This window comes from Nicotiana tomentosiformis, chromosome 5 (assembly GCF_000390325.3).
Source record: "Nicotiana tomentosiformis chromosome 5, ASM39032v3, whole genome shotgun sequence".
Lineage (NCBI taxonomy): Eukaryota > Viridiplantae > Streptophyta > Magnoliopsida > Solanales > Solanaceae > Nicotiana > Nicotiana tomentosiformis.
Genome location: NC_090816.1, coordinates 138608555 through 138623507, shown reverse-complemented (window position 1 = coordinate 138623507; position 14953 = coordinate 138608555).

Here is a 14953-nt window from a genome sequence, read left to right as displayed (position 1 = left end):
GACCCAAGCATAAAACCACACAGCCTTAAGGCTCATAAGCCGCTGAATACTCTCTTAAATATCCCCAAAAGCACCACAAGCATGCGCTCACACAATCAACACCTTAGTGCTCAATCTATAGTCAAAACCCGGCCTTATGTCCTCCAGACTGGCCCGACATCAACATACAGAAATCATATCTCGCACCTCATCCAGGGAATCACAAGCCATCGATGCATAACTGATACCGAGCTCCCATGTTCGCATACGAATGCGTGGAAGGAATTCAACGAGTTACACTTCAAGCTGAATCAATACCGCACTAAAAGAATTCAAGAATGTGAAGTATTCCTAAAGGTTTTGTAGCCTCTCGAAGATAAGTACAGACGTCTCCGTACCGATCATCAAGACTCTACTAAACCCGCTCATGACTCGTGAGACCTATGTAACCTGGGCTCTGATACCAACTTGTCACGACCCAAAATCTAACCATGATCGTGATGGCGCCTATCATGTTACAAGGCAAGCCTACTTCCTAAAATATATCTACTAAAACGATTATAAGAATTTAATAAAACATTTCATCATTGAATTTCTCATAAACTAAATCAACTCTAAATATTATTTTAGAAATACGGAAATGAGCCCCAAACATCGGGGTGTCACTAAGTCATGAGCGTCTAAATCTATGAACTAAGAAATGAAACTGTCTAATTGTCAATACAATCCAAAAGAAGAAATGATAAAAAGGAGTAACAAGGTCCTGCGGACGCTAGCAGCTACCTTGCAATATCCAAAGATAGCCGGCCTGAACTCAACGATCGCCGCGCTCTAACTCACCTGAATATGCACATAAAGTGCAGGGTGTAGCATGAGTACAACCACCTCAACAAGTAACAGAAATAACTAAGGAACTGAGCAATAGTGACGAGCTAAGTAAAACAGTCCAATTATTTATTTTTCACAATTTAAAAATAAACGGAAATAAACAGGTAAATTCCATAACTCAGTAAATGCCACAAAGAAGTTTAACAGATAAATGCAGCAACAACACAAATAAATACAACCTCACAGCAGTGTCACTCCATCACTCAGTATTCAATACTCAAAACACTCAACACTCTGCGCTCACTAGGGGTGTGTACAGACTCTGGAGGGGCTCCCAAAGCCCAAGCGCTAAGTACAGACAACTCACATGCCATCATATCAATACCTGGATCCGCACGGTCAACTCACGTGCTACGCAGATAACTCACGCGCTATGGTATCAATACCTGGACCCGCACGGTCAACTCATGTGCTACGCGGACAACTCACGCGCTATGGTATTAATATCCTCACAACCAGGCCCTCGGCCTCACTCAATCAATATCAATACCTGGATCCGCACGGTCAACTCACGTGCTACGCGGATTCTAGAGAGAGGGGATAGCGATTCTAGAGAGAGGAAAGGAAGAACTAAGGATTTCACTACTCTACCTTGAATCAAACCTTGAAATCGCATCAAAGGGTTACTAGAGCTTCAAAGAGGTAAGAATTTCTTTCCTCAATTCTTCAATTTCGAAATCTAACTAGCAATAGGTAATTAGTAAGATGATTCTTAGATGTGAGAGTATTACTTATACATACTTGTACCAATTAGGTTGTGCGAAGATTGTTAAGTTCAAATGGGTAAAGATTGGGTTGAAAATGGTAGAAATCTTCAAAGACTTTAATTAAAGATTTGAAAGGCAATCCGATATCGGAATTCGATAATTTTTGTTTGGTTGAACTCGTATCGGAACGGGTATTCGGATTTCATAAGTTTTTCCTAGATTCATAACGTGGGTCCCACTGTCGATTTTTAAAATGAATTTCGGATTTTAATCCGTAAAATTAGTAATTTCATATGGAATTAATTCCTACGATGTATATTGAGTATATTGAAATGTTTGTGAATAGATTTGAAGTTTCTGTACACAAATTTGCGAGGCAAAGGTTTATTGAAATCTTGAAATTGGTTGCGAAGCAATGTAAGTGTCTTATCTAACTTTGTGTGGGGGAAACCACCCCTTAGGAGTTGAGATGATTGTGTCATTCGTGTTATGTGAAGGTCGTGTATGCGAGGTGACGAGTGACTACACGACCTATATATGGTATTTGACCGGTTTGGACCGTTAGGCTCCTTTTATACAATTGTTTGTAAATACCGTGTCATGATTATATCTTTTGTTCTTAGAATTGTTTGTACGTGCTTTGCTTGAAATTGTTAGCATATATTCCAACCTTGTTGTCAAGTTCACCCTTATATGCTAATTGTTGATTGTAGCCACTTGTTGAATTACTGCTTTGTCTGCTACATGTCTTAATTGTTAATTGATGCTCATAAATTGTGCCTTGATTGTGGATTGTTATTACCTTAATATTTGACTTCGTGAGCTATCATGTAGCCTTTTCATTAATTGTGACTTCTTTGTGTAGACTCGTTCCTCCTTTTGATTTTGTGGTATACAGTAGTTGGTTGTAAATTGGTTGTTTAATTTGTATTGTTGGAGGAGCGGGATGCATGCCGCAAACAAATTTATTTTAAGTTTATATTGTTGGAGCGTGTTGCACGCTGCAATGGAATTATATGAAAATGAATATATTGGAGGATTGAGTTGCATGCCGCAACGGAATTTAATATGAATATATTGGTGGATCGGGTTGCACGCCGCAACGGAATTTAATATGAATATATTGGAGGATCGGGTTGTACGCCGCAATGGATATGCAAATATGAATATATTATGTTATTAAGGTTAATTCCGATTATGATTCTCATGATGTATTCCATGTTAGGACGGTTATTGTGGTTTCTTAAATCACTTCATTATATTTTGAATATAATTAATTAACCGTCAACATATTCAAAATGGAACAATATGGACTTCTTGGGTGAATCATGCATCATATGTAATATGATAAGTTGCTGAAAACTTAGCAGATTTAAATGAAAAGAATTTTCAAGCTGTTCTACTTGTGTATCTTTAAAAAAAATAAAACTCATATCTTATTCGAAGATTTACTAATTGAAATGGTGGTTATATTTTTACTCTAATTGATATCTAATTTACTCATTATCTTATTGTCGAGTAACTTACACGAAAATTGTTATTTCATATTACTTTAATAAATCTCATACTTATCTCGTTAAGATTTGATTAAATGTCTTATTTGTATAAATATAATATTTTATCGGATATCATATATTTCTAAACTAAATTCAACTGATATTCTATTTGTACAACCTATCCACTATTTTACCTTGTTTAAATTATAAATTGGCTTAATAACTCATTTGATACTTTACTATGTTCAAGTTGAAATTGTGTTTAATTGTGTTTAAATTATTTATCATTTCATGGAAAGGACGAGAGTAAATGCACGATGGGCTATGCCGTGTCATTTTTATATTATAGTTGTACTCTGATGGTGTTGTTGCTTAATTGCTTGATTGTTTGCTCGATGTCATCCGTGTTATCATTGTTTCATTGTTAAATTGAATTGGAAATTCTTCTGTTATTGTCCTTATATTGATATTCTTTCCTTGTTAGCTCTATGTAACATATTGTACATGTTTATATGTCTAGTAGGTGTCTTTACCTGGCCTCATCACTACTCTACCGAGGTTAGGCTTGAGACTTATTGGGCACCGCTGTGGTGTACTCATGCTACACTTCTGCACATCTTTTTGTGCAGATCCAGGTACCTCAGTGTTATTGATAATCTTACTAATTGATCGGACATTGCTGTGGAGACTTAAGGTATACCTATTGTTGCGTTCGCATGCCTCAGAGTCACCTTATGATATTTTCCTGCACTGTTGATTCTATTCTGGAACAGTTGTAATTAGAGATTTTCTAGTGAACTTTGTAGAGCCTGTTACTTATACTACCAGTTTTGGGATTGTAGGAAAATTTCTATTTCATATTTATTCTAGATATTTGGTTGACTTATTATAATTTCAACTGAATATTTTAAAATGGCTAATATTATTCTAACTTTGGCTTGCCTAGCAAGTGAAATGTTAGGCGTCATCACAGTCACGAAGGTGGAAATTTCGGGTCGTGACAGTATTGCAGCAACAATACCGTGAAAAGGGTTTAAAGAAATATTTTGAATTAATCTCATGCCTCCTGGTGGCTGAGCAACATAATACCCTTTTAATGAAAAATCATGAAGCACGTCCCACTAGATCTGCACTATTTTTCGAAGTGAATATGGTAGCACCTGCTCAAAAGTCTGAAAGAAGACAAAATCATTATCGTGGTCGTGGTAGGCAATAGTCGTAGACGTGGACTTGGACATGGAGGGGGGCGAAGTAATTATCGTCATCATGGTGAAAATAAACAATAGAATAATAAGGATCCTCAAAATAATTATTTAAAAGGTAGAGTTAATATTTGCCACAAGTGTGGTATGAATGGTCTTTAGGCACGTGTTTGTCGTAAACCTGACCATTTTGTCAAACTTTATCAAGCATCCAATAAAAGAAAAGATAACAATGTGGAAGCACACTTGACATTTCAAAATAATGATGATAAAGCAGGTCCCTCAAACAAATATGATGATGCTGAGGCAAATCTTGCATATAAAGATGATGATTTTGGAGGCCTTACAAATATTACCCATTTAGAAGCTCGAGACTTCTTTGAGAATATTGAGTAAATAAGTGATCATCTTACTGGAGAATAAGGCTTTAAGAAAAGTTGTTATTTTCATATTATGTAGTTTGTTCTTCTTAGTGTACTTTCCGAAATCATCATATATCCTAGTTTCTACATTCCTCTTGTAATTTCTAATGTTTTTTTTATTTATAGTCTTTTGTATTTCTTATGATGTACTTTTTATTTATTGATGAAGAATATGAAAATTCCCCAGTCATCAGTTAGATTCAAGATCAATAAAGATGATATATGTCTTTTAGATAGTGCTACAACACATACTATTTTAAAAGATACGAGATATTTCTCTTATTTGGTGATGAAAGAAGCCAATGGTAATACAATATCTGGCAATACAAAATTAATTGAAGGCTCATGAAGAGAAAATTTATTACTACCCGAAGGAACAAATTTGGCTATTAATGAAGCATTATATTGTAGTAAGTCTCAAAGAAACTTACTAAGTTTCAAAGATATTCGCCAAAATGGATATCACATTGAGACTACAAATAATAAAATGATTGAATATCTTTATATTACTACAATAAAGTCGGGTAAGAAATATGTGCCTGAAATGTTACCCGCTCTTTCCTCCGGCTTATATTATACAAGTATTAGCAGGATTGAAACACATGCCCTAGTAAATGAGAAGTTTACTAATCAAGATAATTTTATTATTTGGCATAACTGGTTGGGTCATCCTCATTATATTATGATGCGTAAACTAATTGAGAATTCACATGGACATTCAATGAAGAACCAAAAGATTCTGCAATTTAAGGAATTCTCTTGTGCTGCATGTTCTCAAGACAAATTAATTATTAGACCATCAACTATTAAAGTTAGGATGGAATCCCCTACAGTTCTGGAACGTATACAAGGTGATATATATGGGCCCATTCACCCTCCATATGGATCATTAAGATATTATATGTTTTTGGTAGATGCATCTACAAGATGGTCACATGTGTGCTTATTATCAACTCGCAATATGGCATTTGCGAGATTGTTGGCTAAAATAATAAAACTAAGAGCACAATTTCTAGATTAAACAATTAAGACAATTCGTTTTGATAATGCTGGTGAGTTTACATCTCAGGCATTTACTAATTATTGTATATCAACTGGGATAACAATTGAGCATCTGATTACTCATGTTCAAACACAAAATGGTCTAGCGGAATCATTGATCAGACGCCTCCAATTAATTGCTAGACAAATTCTTACGAGAACAAAACTCCCCATTTCTGTATGGGATCATGCTATTTTGCATGCAGCAACACTTGTGCAGATAAGGCCCACAAGTTATTATAAAGTCTCCCCATTGTAATTGGTTTTTGGTCAGGAGCCAAATATTTCCCATCTTAGAATCATTGGTTGTGCGGTATATGTTCCAATTGCTCCACCACAAGGCACAACGATGAGTCCCCAAAGAGGTCTAGGGATATATGTTAGGTATGAATCTCCTTCTATTATAAAATATCTTGAGCCTATGACTGGAGATTTATTTACAACAAGACTTTCTGATTGTCATTTTGATGAATCAGTATACCCTACATTAGGGGGGAGAAAATAAGCAGCTGAGAAAGGAGATAGATTGGAATGTATTATCACTATCTCATTTAGATCCTCAAACAAATCAATGTGAACAAGAGGTTCAAAAGATAATTCATTTGCAAAATATTGCAAATCAACTGCCATATGCATTCACTGACCTACCAAGGGTGAATAAGTCACATATTCCAGTTGCTAATGCTCCAATTCAAGTTGATATCCCGATAGGACAATCAATTAAATCAAATGAGTTTAAACCACGCTTGAAACGTGATAGACCAAACGGTTCTAAGGATAAAAATCCTCGAAAAAGAAAAGTAGCGAATGATCAAAGTGATCATAATACGGAGGTAGTGTCTTAAGAAAAACACACAGAGATAACAAATTATAAGACCTCAAGGGAGGTTTAGGTACCTGAAAATGATAAGAATGGAGAGATCCCAATAAGTTATGTCTCAACGAAAAAAAAGATGGAACCGAAATAATATTGTTGTTGATAACGTTTTTGCTTATAATGTTGTTGTTGAAATAATGAAACAAGATGAGGATCTTGAACCAAAATCTGTAATTGAATGTAGACAGAGAAATGATTGGCTAAAATGGAAAGACGCTATCCAGGCAGAATTAACTTCACTTGCGAAACGTGTAGTTTTTGGGTCTGTAGTCCAAACACCTAATAGTATTAAGCCTGTTGTCTATAAATGGGTCTTTGTACGTAAAAGGAATGAGAAAAATAAGGTACAAATATATAAGGCACGCCTTATTGCACAAGAATTTTCACAAAGGCCTCGTATCGATTATAAAGAGACGTATTCTCCTATAATGGATGTTATAACATTCTGTTATCTCATTAGTTTTGCTGTCCATGAAAAGCTTGATATGCATTTAATGGATGTGGTTACAACCTACCTTTACGACTCACTTGATAATGAGATATACATGAAAATTATCACGATCCAAAATCCAACTAGTCGTGATGGCACCTAACCCAATCCGCTAGGTAAGCCAGTTAACCACTAACCAATTCCAATAATAATTTAATAAAGCAATTAAGTAAAGAAATTATTTGAATATTATACATTCCCCAAGAACTGGTAGTACAAACCATGAGCTTCTAAGAATAGAGTTTACAAAGCTGAAATGAAATAAATATATCGTCTGTTTGAAAAGTACATAAACAGAATTTTTATAGATCTAGGGCTACCACGAACAAGAGGCAGCTACATCCGGGATGCAGGTACATCTTCAAATCTAGCTCTCATCGAACACATCAACATCAGCAGCCAACATCTGCACGCAAGGTGCAAAAGTGTAGTATAAGTACAACCGACCCCATGTACTCAATAAATAACAGACCTAACCATAGGTTGAAAGCAGTGACGAGCTAACAAAAAGGTCAGGTCCAACAAAAAAATTTCACAATAGTTCATAACAACATAGTACACGTAACAAAAGAGTATCTCAAAAATAAAAGGCTCAGTCCGTTCATAGTTCCAAAAAAAATAGGCATTTCTTTTCAAGTATCTTAGTGAAAATCCAAATCTTTTACCGAAAAAGCCAAAACACGAGTAAGTTTGAAGACTGTGATTTTTTTCCCAAAACTCCTTTCAATAAATAGTAAGATATTTCATTTTCAGATAGCATGAGCAAAGTACTTCTCTATGCCTACATGTCAAGATACAGGTAAAATCATAAATGTCCCCAAACTGGGTAGTAGAAGGAAATGCATCTCTATGTATGTATCTCAAGTATGCATGTCAAATACAATGCATCTCGATGATGAGCTCATGTACTCACACTCTCAGAGTACTCAATCTCGTTGTCTCACATTCTCTCTCACTATGATCAGCATACTTAATAAATCAACGCTGTACAATATCTGCTGCGGCGTGCAGCCTGATCCATATTTATAGTCGACTGCGCTCACTAGGGGTGTGCAGATTTCGGAGGGGCTCCTTTCAGCCCAAACGCTATATCGTTGTGGCGTGCAGCCCGATCCCATAGAATGTAATCAATATATCGCTACGTCATGCAGCCCAATCCTATAAAATGTAATCAATATAACATGCTGCGGCGTGCAGCCCGATCCCAAAATATCACTCTCACTCAGGCCCTCGGCCTCACTCAGTCATCAATCTCTTCAGTCTCACTCACGGGCTCACAATGTCATGAAACTAGCCCGACAACAATGATATTATGTATCAATAAATAATAACTGAGACTGTGATATGGTATGAATGCATGGATGTGACTAAGTATGAAATATCAATGAAATCAGTGAGATGACAGTAAGAAACGACCAATATGGGTCCAAACAGTATCGGCATGATGCTTAAACATGATATCTAGCATGATTGGCGGCTTAACTATTTTATCACATGGTGAAAACACGAATATCAACAAAGTAGGACCACTATACAGTGCTATGGAAACAACAGAGTCTCAATTCACATGATGCATGCTCACACGCCCGTCACCTAGCATGTGCGTCACCTCAATACTAATCACATAACACGTATTTCGGGGTTTTATACCCTCAACACTAAGATTAGAAGAGTTACTTACCTCGAACAAGCCAATACCAATGCCGAGCAAGCCAAACGATGCTCCAAAGATGCCATCCCGTGCGTTCCGACCTCCGAACGGCTCGAAACTAACCAAAAGGAACTCAAGTACATAAAATAATGCTAAAAGAACCAATCCCGATCGAAAAAGATCAAATCTTGAATCAAAAGCCCAAAATCGGCCAAAAGCCCAACCCGAGCCCGCACCTCGGAACCAACAAAACTCACAAAATCCGACAACTCATTCAATTCCAAGTCCAACCATACTAGTTTTACTCAAATTCGATGTTCAAAACTCAAAATTCATATTATAAAACTTATAGGCCAAACCCCCCAATTTCCTCTATAAAATTCACAATCCAATTACCAAAAAAGAAGGTAGATTCGTGATATAAGATCAAAAATGAGTAGAGAACACTTACCCCAAGTTGTGTGAAAAATTCCCTCTCCAAAGTCGCCTAATCCGAGCTCCAAAATCCGAAAATGAAGAAAGAAACCAAAGACCTCGAATTATAGGTTCTGCCCAGCAATTTCCATATTTGCAGACAATTCGTCGCACCTGCGACCACCGCTTTTTCAGAAAAAAATTGCATCTGCGTAAAATGGCCTTGCCCAGCAACCCCGCACCTGCGGTATCAAACTCCGCATCTGCGAAGACACTCGCACGTGCGCATCCGCACCTGCGCCCTTTTCTCTGCTTCTGCGGGCCTCCTCATCCAGCTCTCATCTCGCATCTGCGACGTGTTTGTCACTTCTGCGGCCATCACACCTACGAGTCCATTTCCGCAGGTGCGAAAACACCAGAACCAACAGCCTTCAACAATGCAATATACAACAAAATTGATTCGAACCTCATCCGAAACTCACCCGAGGCTCCCGGAACCTCAACCAAGTATACCAACAAGTCCCATAACATAATACGGACCTTCTCGAGTCCTTAAAACACACCTAACAACATCAAAACGATGAATCACACCTCAAATCAAAATCTATGAACTTTGAACTTTCAAATTCAATAACTCATGCCGAAACATAGCAAATCAATCCGGAATGACTTCAAATTTTGCGCACAAGTCCCAACTAACATAACGAAGATATTCCAATTTCCAGAGTCGGATTCTGATCCCGATATCAAAAAGTCAACCCCCCGGTCAAACTTCCCAAAAATTCAACTTTCGCCATTTCAAGCCTAATTCCACTACGAACCTCCAAATAATTTTACGGACACGTTCCTAAGTCCAAAATCACCATACGGAGCTATTGGAATTATCAGAATTCAAATCCAAGGTCATTTACACATAAGTAAATATCCGGCCAACTTTTCCAACTTAAGTTTTCAATTATGAGACTAAGTGTCTTATTTCACTCTGAAATCCTTCCGGACCTGAACCAATTACCCTGGTAAGTCATACAACAACTGTAAAGCATAAAGTGAGCAATAAATAGGGGGAACGAGGCTGTAATACTCGAAACGAATGGCTGGGTCATTACAAATAATTCTAAGGGATTTAAAATGCCCGATGCACATAATTCAAAGTCCCAGGAAATGTTTTCAATCAAATTGAAAAGATCTTTGTATGGTCTAAATCAATCAGGAAGAATGTGTTATAACCGACTTAATGAGTATTTATTAAAGAAAGGTTATATAAATGATGCCATTTGTCCATGTGTTTTTATAAAGAAAACAACATGTGAGTTTGTTGTACTTGTTGTATATGTTAATGACATAAACCTTATTGGAACTCCTACAGAACTCCAAAAGGCAATTGATTATTTAAATAAGGAATTCGAGATGAAAGATCTCGGAAAGATAAATTATGTCTTGGTTTGCAAATTGAACATTTGGAAAATGGGACTTTGGCTCATCAATCTGCCTACATAAAAAAGGTATTGAAATAGTTTTACATGAACGGAGCACATTCATTAAGTACTCCGATGATTATTCGATCACTTGATGTGAATAAGGACCCGTTCCGACCTCAAAAAAAGAATGAAGAGATTTTTGGTCCTGAAGTACCATATCTTAGTGCAATTGGTACACTAATGTATCTTGCTAACACTACAAGACCTGACATAACTTTTTCAGTTAATGTCTTACCAAGATATACCTTTGCTCCTACAATGAGACGTTGGAATGGAATCAAACACATATTGCGATATCTAAAAGGAACTGCTGATCTTGTTGGTTATGCTGATGTTGGGTATTTATCTGACCCACACAAGCTTCAATCTCAAACAGGCTATGTGTTTACATGTGGAGGCACTGCTATATCTTGGCGATCGACTAAGCAATTAATCGTGGCTACTTCATCTAATCATGCTGAGATAATTGTTATTCATGAAGCAAGTCGAGAATGTGTATGGTTGAGGTCTATAATATATATTATTAGAGACAAATGTGGTTTGAAGTGTGACAAACTACCCATAATTGTGTATGAAGACAATGCAGCATGCATAGCCCAATTGAAGGGAGGATTCATAAAAGGAGATAGGACAAAGCACATGTAACGATCCGACCGGTCGTTTTGCTTTCTAGAACCTCGTTCCCCTAAATAAGACTTCATGTACATGCTTTTACTGTTTTATTACTTGCTGGGATGGTTAGTTCGGGATTTGGAAGGGTTCGGTTTGAAATCGGAACACTTGGTTCCTTAAGGTTGGCTTAAAATACCAAGTTTGACTTCGGTCAACATTTTGAGTCGGAATTTGGCAGTTCCAATAGGTTCGTATGATGATTTAGGACTTAGGCGTATGTTCGGATCGGGTTTTGGATAATCCGGGAGCATTTTGGCGCATAATAGTGAAAGTTAGTTCTTGAAGGTTTTAAAAGTTCTTTCAATTTGGTTTGGAGCGGGTTTTGGTGATATCGAGATCCAAACAGAATTCCAAGATCGGGAATAGTGTCGAAATGTCATTTAAGACTTGCACGTAAAATTTGGTATCATTCAGAGTAGTTTAAGTACGTTTCGGCGCATTGGTAGTAAATTGAAGAACTTGAAGTTCTTAAGTTTGATTCAATTGGTTTTGGGGTGCGATTCTTAGTTTTAATGTTGTTTCGGGCATTCCGAGAGTTCGAGCGAGTCCGTTTTATGAATCTAAACTTGTTGGTATGTTCGGGCGGAGCACCGGGGGCCCCGAGGATCAATCCGACGAGGCTCGGACTAAGTTAGAAGTTGGGAGCAGCTGCTGAAGCTCCAGTTCTGTCATAACCGCACCTGCGTTTGTCCAGCCGTAGGTACGAGCTCACAGGTGCGAGAACTGAGCCGCAGAAGCGGAAATGCGAAGGAAGCACAGGCACCGCAGGTGCAGAGGAATTAACACACCTGTGTGAACGCATGTGCGGGCATTGTTGTCGCAGGAGCGGAAAGGGCTCGCAGATGCGGCTCCTTGTGTCCGCAGATACGGAGCCCGGCCAGGCGAGGAAAAGGCGCACCTGCAAAGGTCTTGTCGAAGGTGCGGGACCGCAGATGCGTCCAATGCACCGTAGGTGCGAAAATCGCAGGAGCAATGCACTTCATTTAATACGGGACTTAGGCATTTTTCTCCCATTCTTTACACATTTGGGCGATTTTAGAGCTTCGAAATGGGAGATTTCAACCTAGCTATTGAGGTTCCGAGTCGTTTGGCATCAAATTTGGAGGTTTAAGCGCATTCTTGAATTTAGAAATTAAGCTTTGAGACGAGGTAAGTCTCTTTTCTAATCTTGTAAGAGGGAACTTATTCCATAGGTGAACTTAATTAATATGTGTTGTTATTTGTGGGGGCTACGTACGCACGAAGTGACGAGAGTCCGTATGTAGCTACTATTCATGTTTATGTCCGGGTAGTTTTAGGTTTACAACATACTCGTGGACACCGTTATTTGATTATATTTGTTAGTTGTATCAAATGGAATTGAGTTGAGGATTTTTAAGGATTTAAAAGTTTCAAGTCGAATTGTCTTTATTTTGAAAAGAATCAAGAAAGGGTTATGATTTATTGATAAATTTATATTTGACCGCGTCGCATGCATGATTCGCTATCGGGGTAATAGATGCATCTATGGTTCGCGTTGTTTGACCCTCGGTAGTGCACGGGTTATATTTATGTTGGATCGGGCCGAACGTCCTCGGTGGTATTCGTATGTGATAATAGAACTGGAAGTTCCTTTCATAATTAGTATAAATTCATTGTTTGTGTGATCATATGATTTAAAGGAAGGAAGTGATTCAAGCTCCTAAATATGGTGAAGACTTGTTCGGTTATTTCTTGTTCTGAGTCTTATTGTTGTATATCATGCTTAATTAGAATTTCATATTATCATGTTATTGGCCCTAGTAAGTGTCGGAGTCGACCCCTCGTCACTACTTCTTCGAGGTTAGACTAGATACTTACTGGGTACAAATTATTTATGTACTCACGCTACACTTCTGTATTTAAATGTACAGGATCTGAGGCAGGTGCATCTGGTTACCAGTCTGGTGCGCATATTTGATCCCCATCTCGAGACTTCACGGTGAGCTGCCTTCCGAGCCGTTCTGCAGGAGCTGGAGTCTCTCTTATGCTTTATTTTTCTGTCTATTTCCTTTCAGACAGTAGGCTAGTACTCTTTTGTATATTCTACTAGATTGCCCACATACTTGTGACGCCGGGTCTCAGCACACACACTAGTAGACTTATGATTTTGGTATTATTTACATGATTACGGTGTGTACTCGTTGCTTCTGTTTAATTTTGTCACCTTGGTAAATTTATAAATCTTTTCAACAAATGTAGAATTTTTATCCACTTAGTAATTTACCTAAACGGGAGATCACTAGTTTGATCAGTGTTGGCTTGCCTAACGACGGCGTTGGGCACCATCACGACATATAATGGAATTGGGTCGTAACAACACATTTTACCAAAGTTATGTTTTACACATAATCTTCAAAAGAATGGTGATATCAATGTGCAACAGATTCGTTCAAATGACAATATGGCTGATTTGTTCACCAAATCTCTACTGACGTCAACCTTCAAGAAACTAGTGTACAAGATTGGGATGCGAAGGCTTAAGAATGTAAATTTATGCTCTCATTAGGTGGAGTTAATGCGTGTTGTACTCTTTTTCCCTTACAATAATTTGTCCCACTGAGTTTTCCTTGAAGGTTTTTAACGAGGGAACCAAAAGGCATATGTATAAACATGTGTACACTTTTTCCTTCACTAGGATTTGTGTAGAGGGTTTTTCCTATTAAGGTTTTAACGAGGCACGTTATCTATGGACATCCAGGGGGGGTGTTATAAGAAAAATCAAATTATGGTGGATGTCTACTCTTCCTCCATTATCTTTCTCCATGATCTTCATCTCAAATGCTTAATGACATATTCAATGATATATTTTTCTTCACTTTTCATGCTTATATAAATGCTTTGTAATAGATAGAAAAATACACACAATTGAAGAAGAAAATCTCTTCCTTCTCCCTATCTCTATTTCTTGTTCATGTTTTACTAAATTACTTTTATTTCACAATACTTGCTTTGTTTTTGTGTATATATAGTAGTGGTGTTTTGGGAGATACATGTATAGCAGCCAGTCTTCCGCTTCTATCTTCTAACTCGTGAACCTCCAATTCTCATCCCACTGACGATGTTGACTTATCCATCTTATGGATATTATGCCATTCTCGCTATACATACTTTTTGGTCTCGATACCTCCCTCCGTTAAAGCATGTTTCGATTTATGCATTTTCTTTGCGAGTGGTCTTACTTCTTCGTGTTTCACTCGTGCTTTTATCATATTCATTGCTTCAGACTATATCGACAAAATGGGACCGCATATGTTTTTCTTTTCTGTCTTTTCCTTTTTGCATACACTACAACAACAAAAAAAAGAAGTGGAAAATCGACCGCCAAAACCAACCGATGTTGATCAATAATTGGTAAAAATTGACCGAAAACTGACCGACTCGTGGCAGTCGGTAATCGTAAGGTCGGTAGAGCTAACCGACCGACCTCTTTTCCGACCGATTTCGATTGGTCAATTAAATTTCAAAAAAGAAAATATTGCCGAAAAAATGACCGAAGGCGGTCGCTTTTTTCATTATGTAATTAAAAAATGCACCATCTGGGAATCGAACCGGGGTCGGTATTGTGGCAGGATATTATTCTACCACTAGACTATTGGTGCATTTTGTTTTAAGACT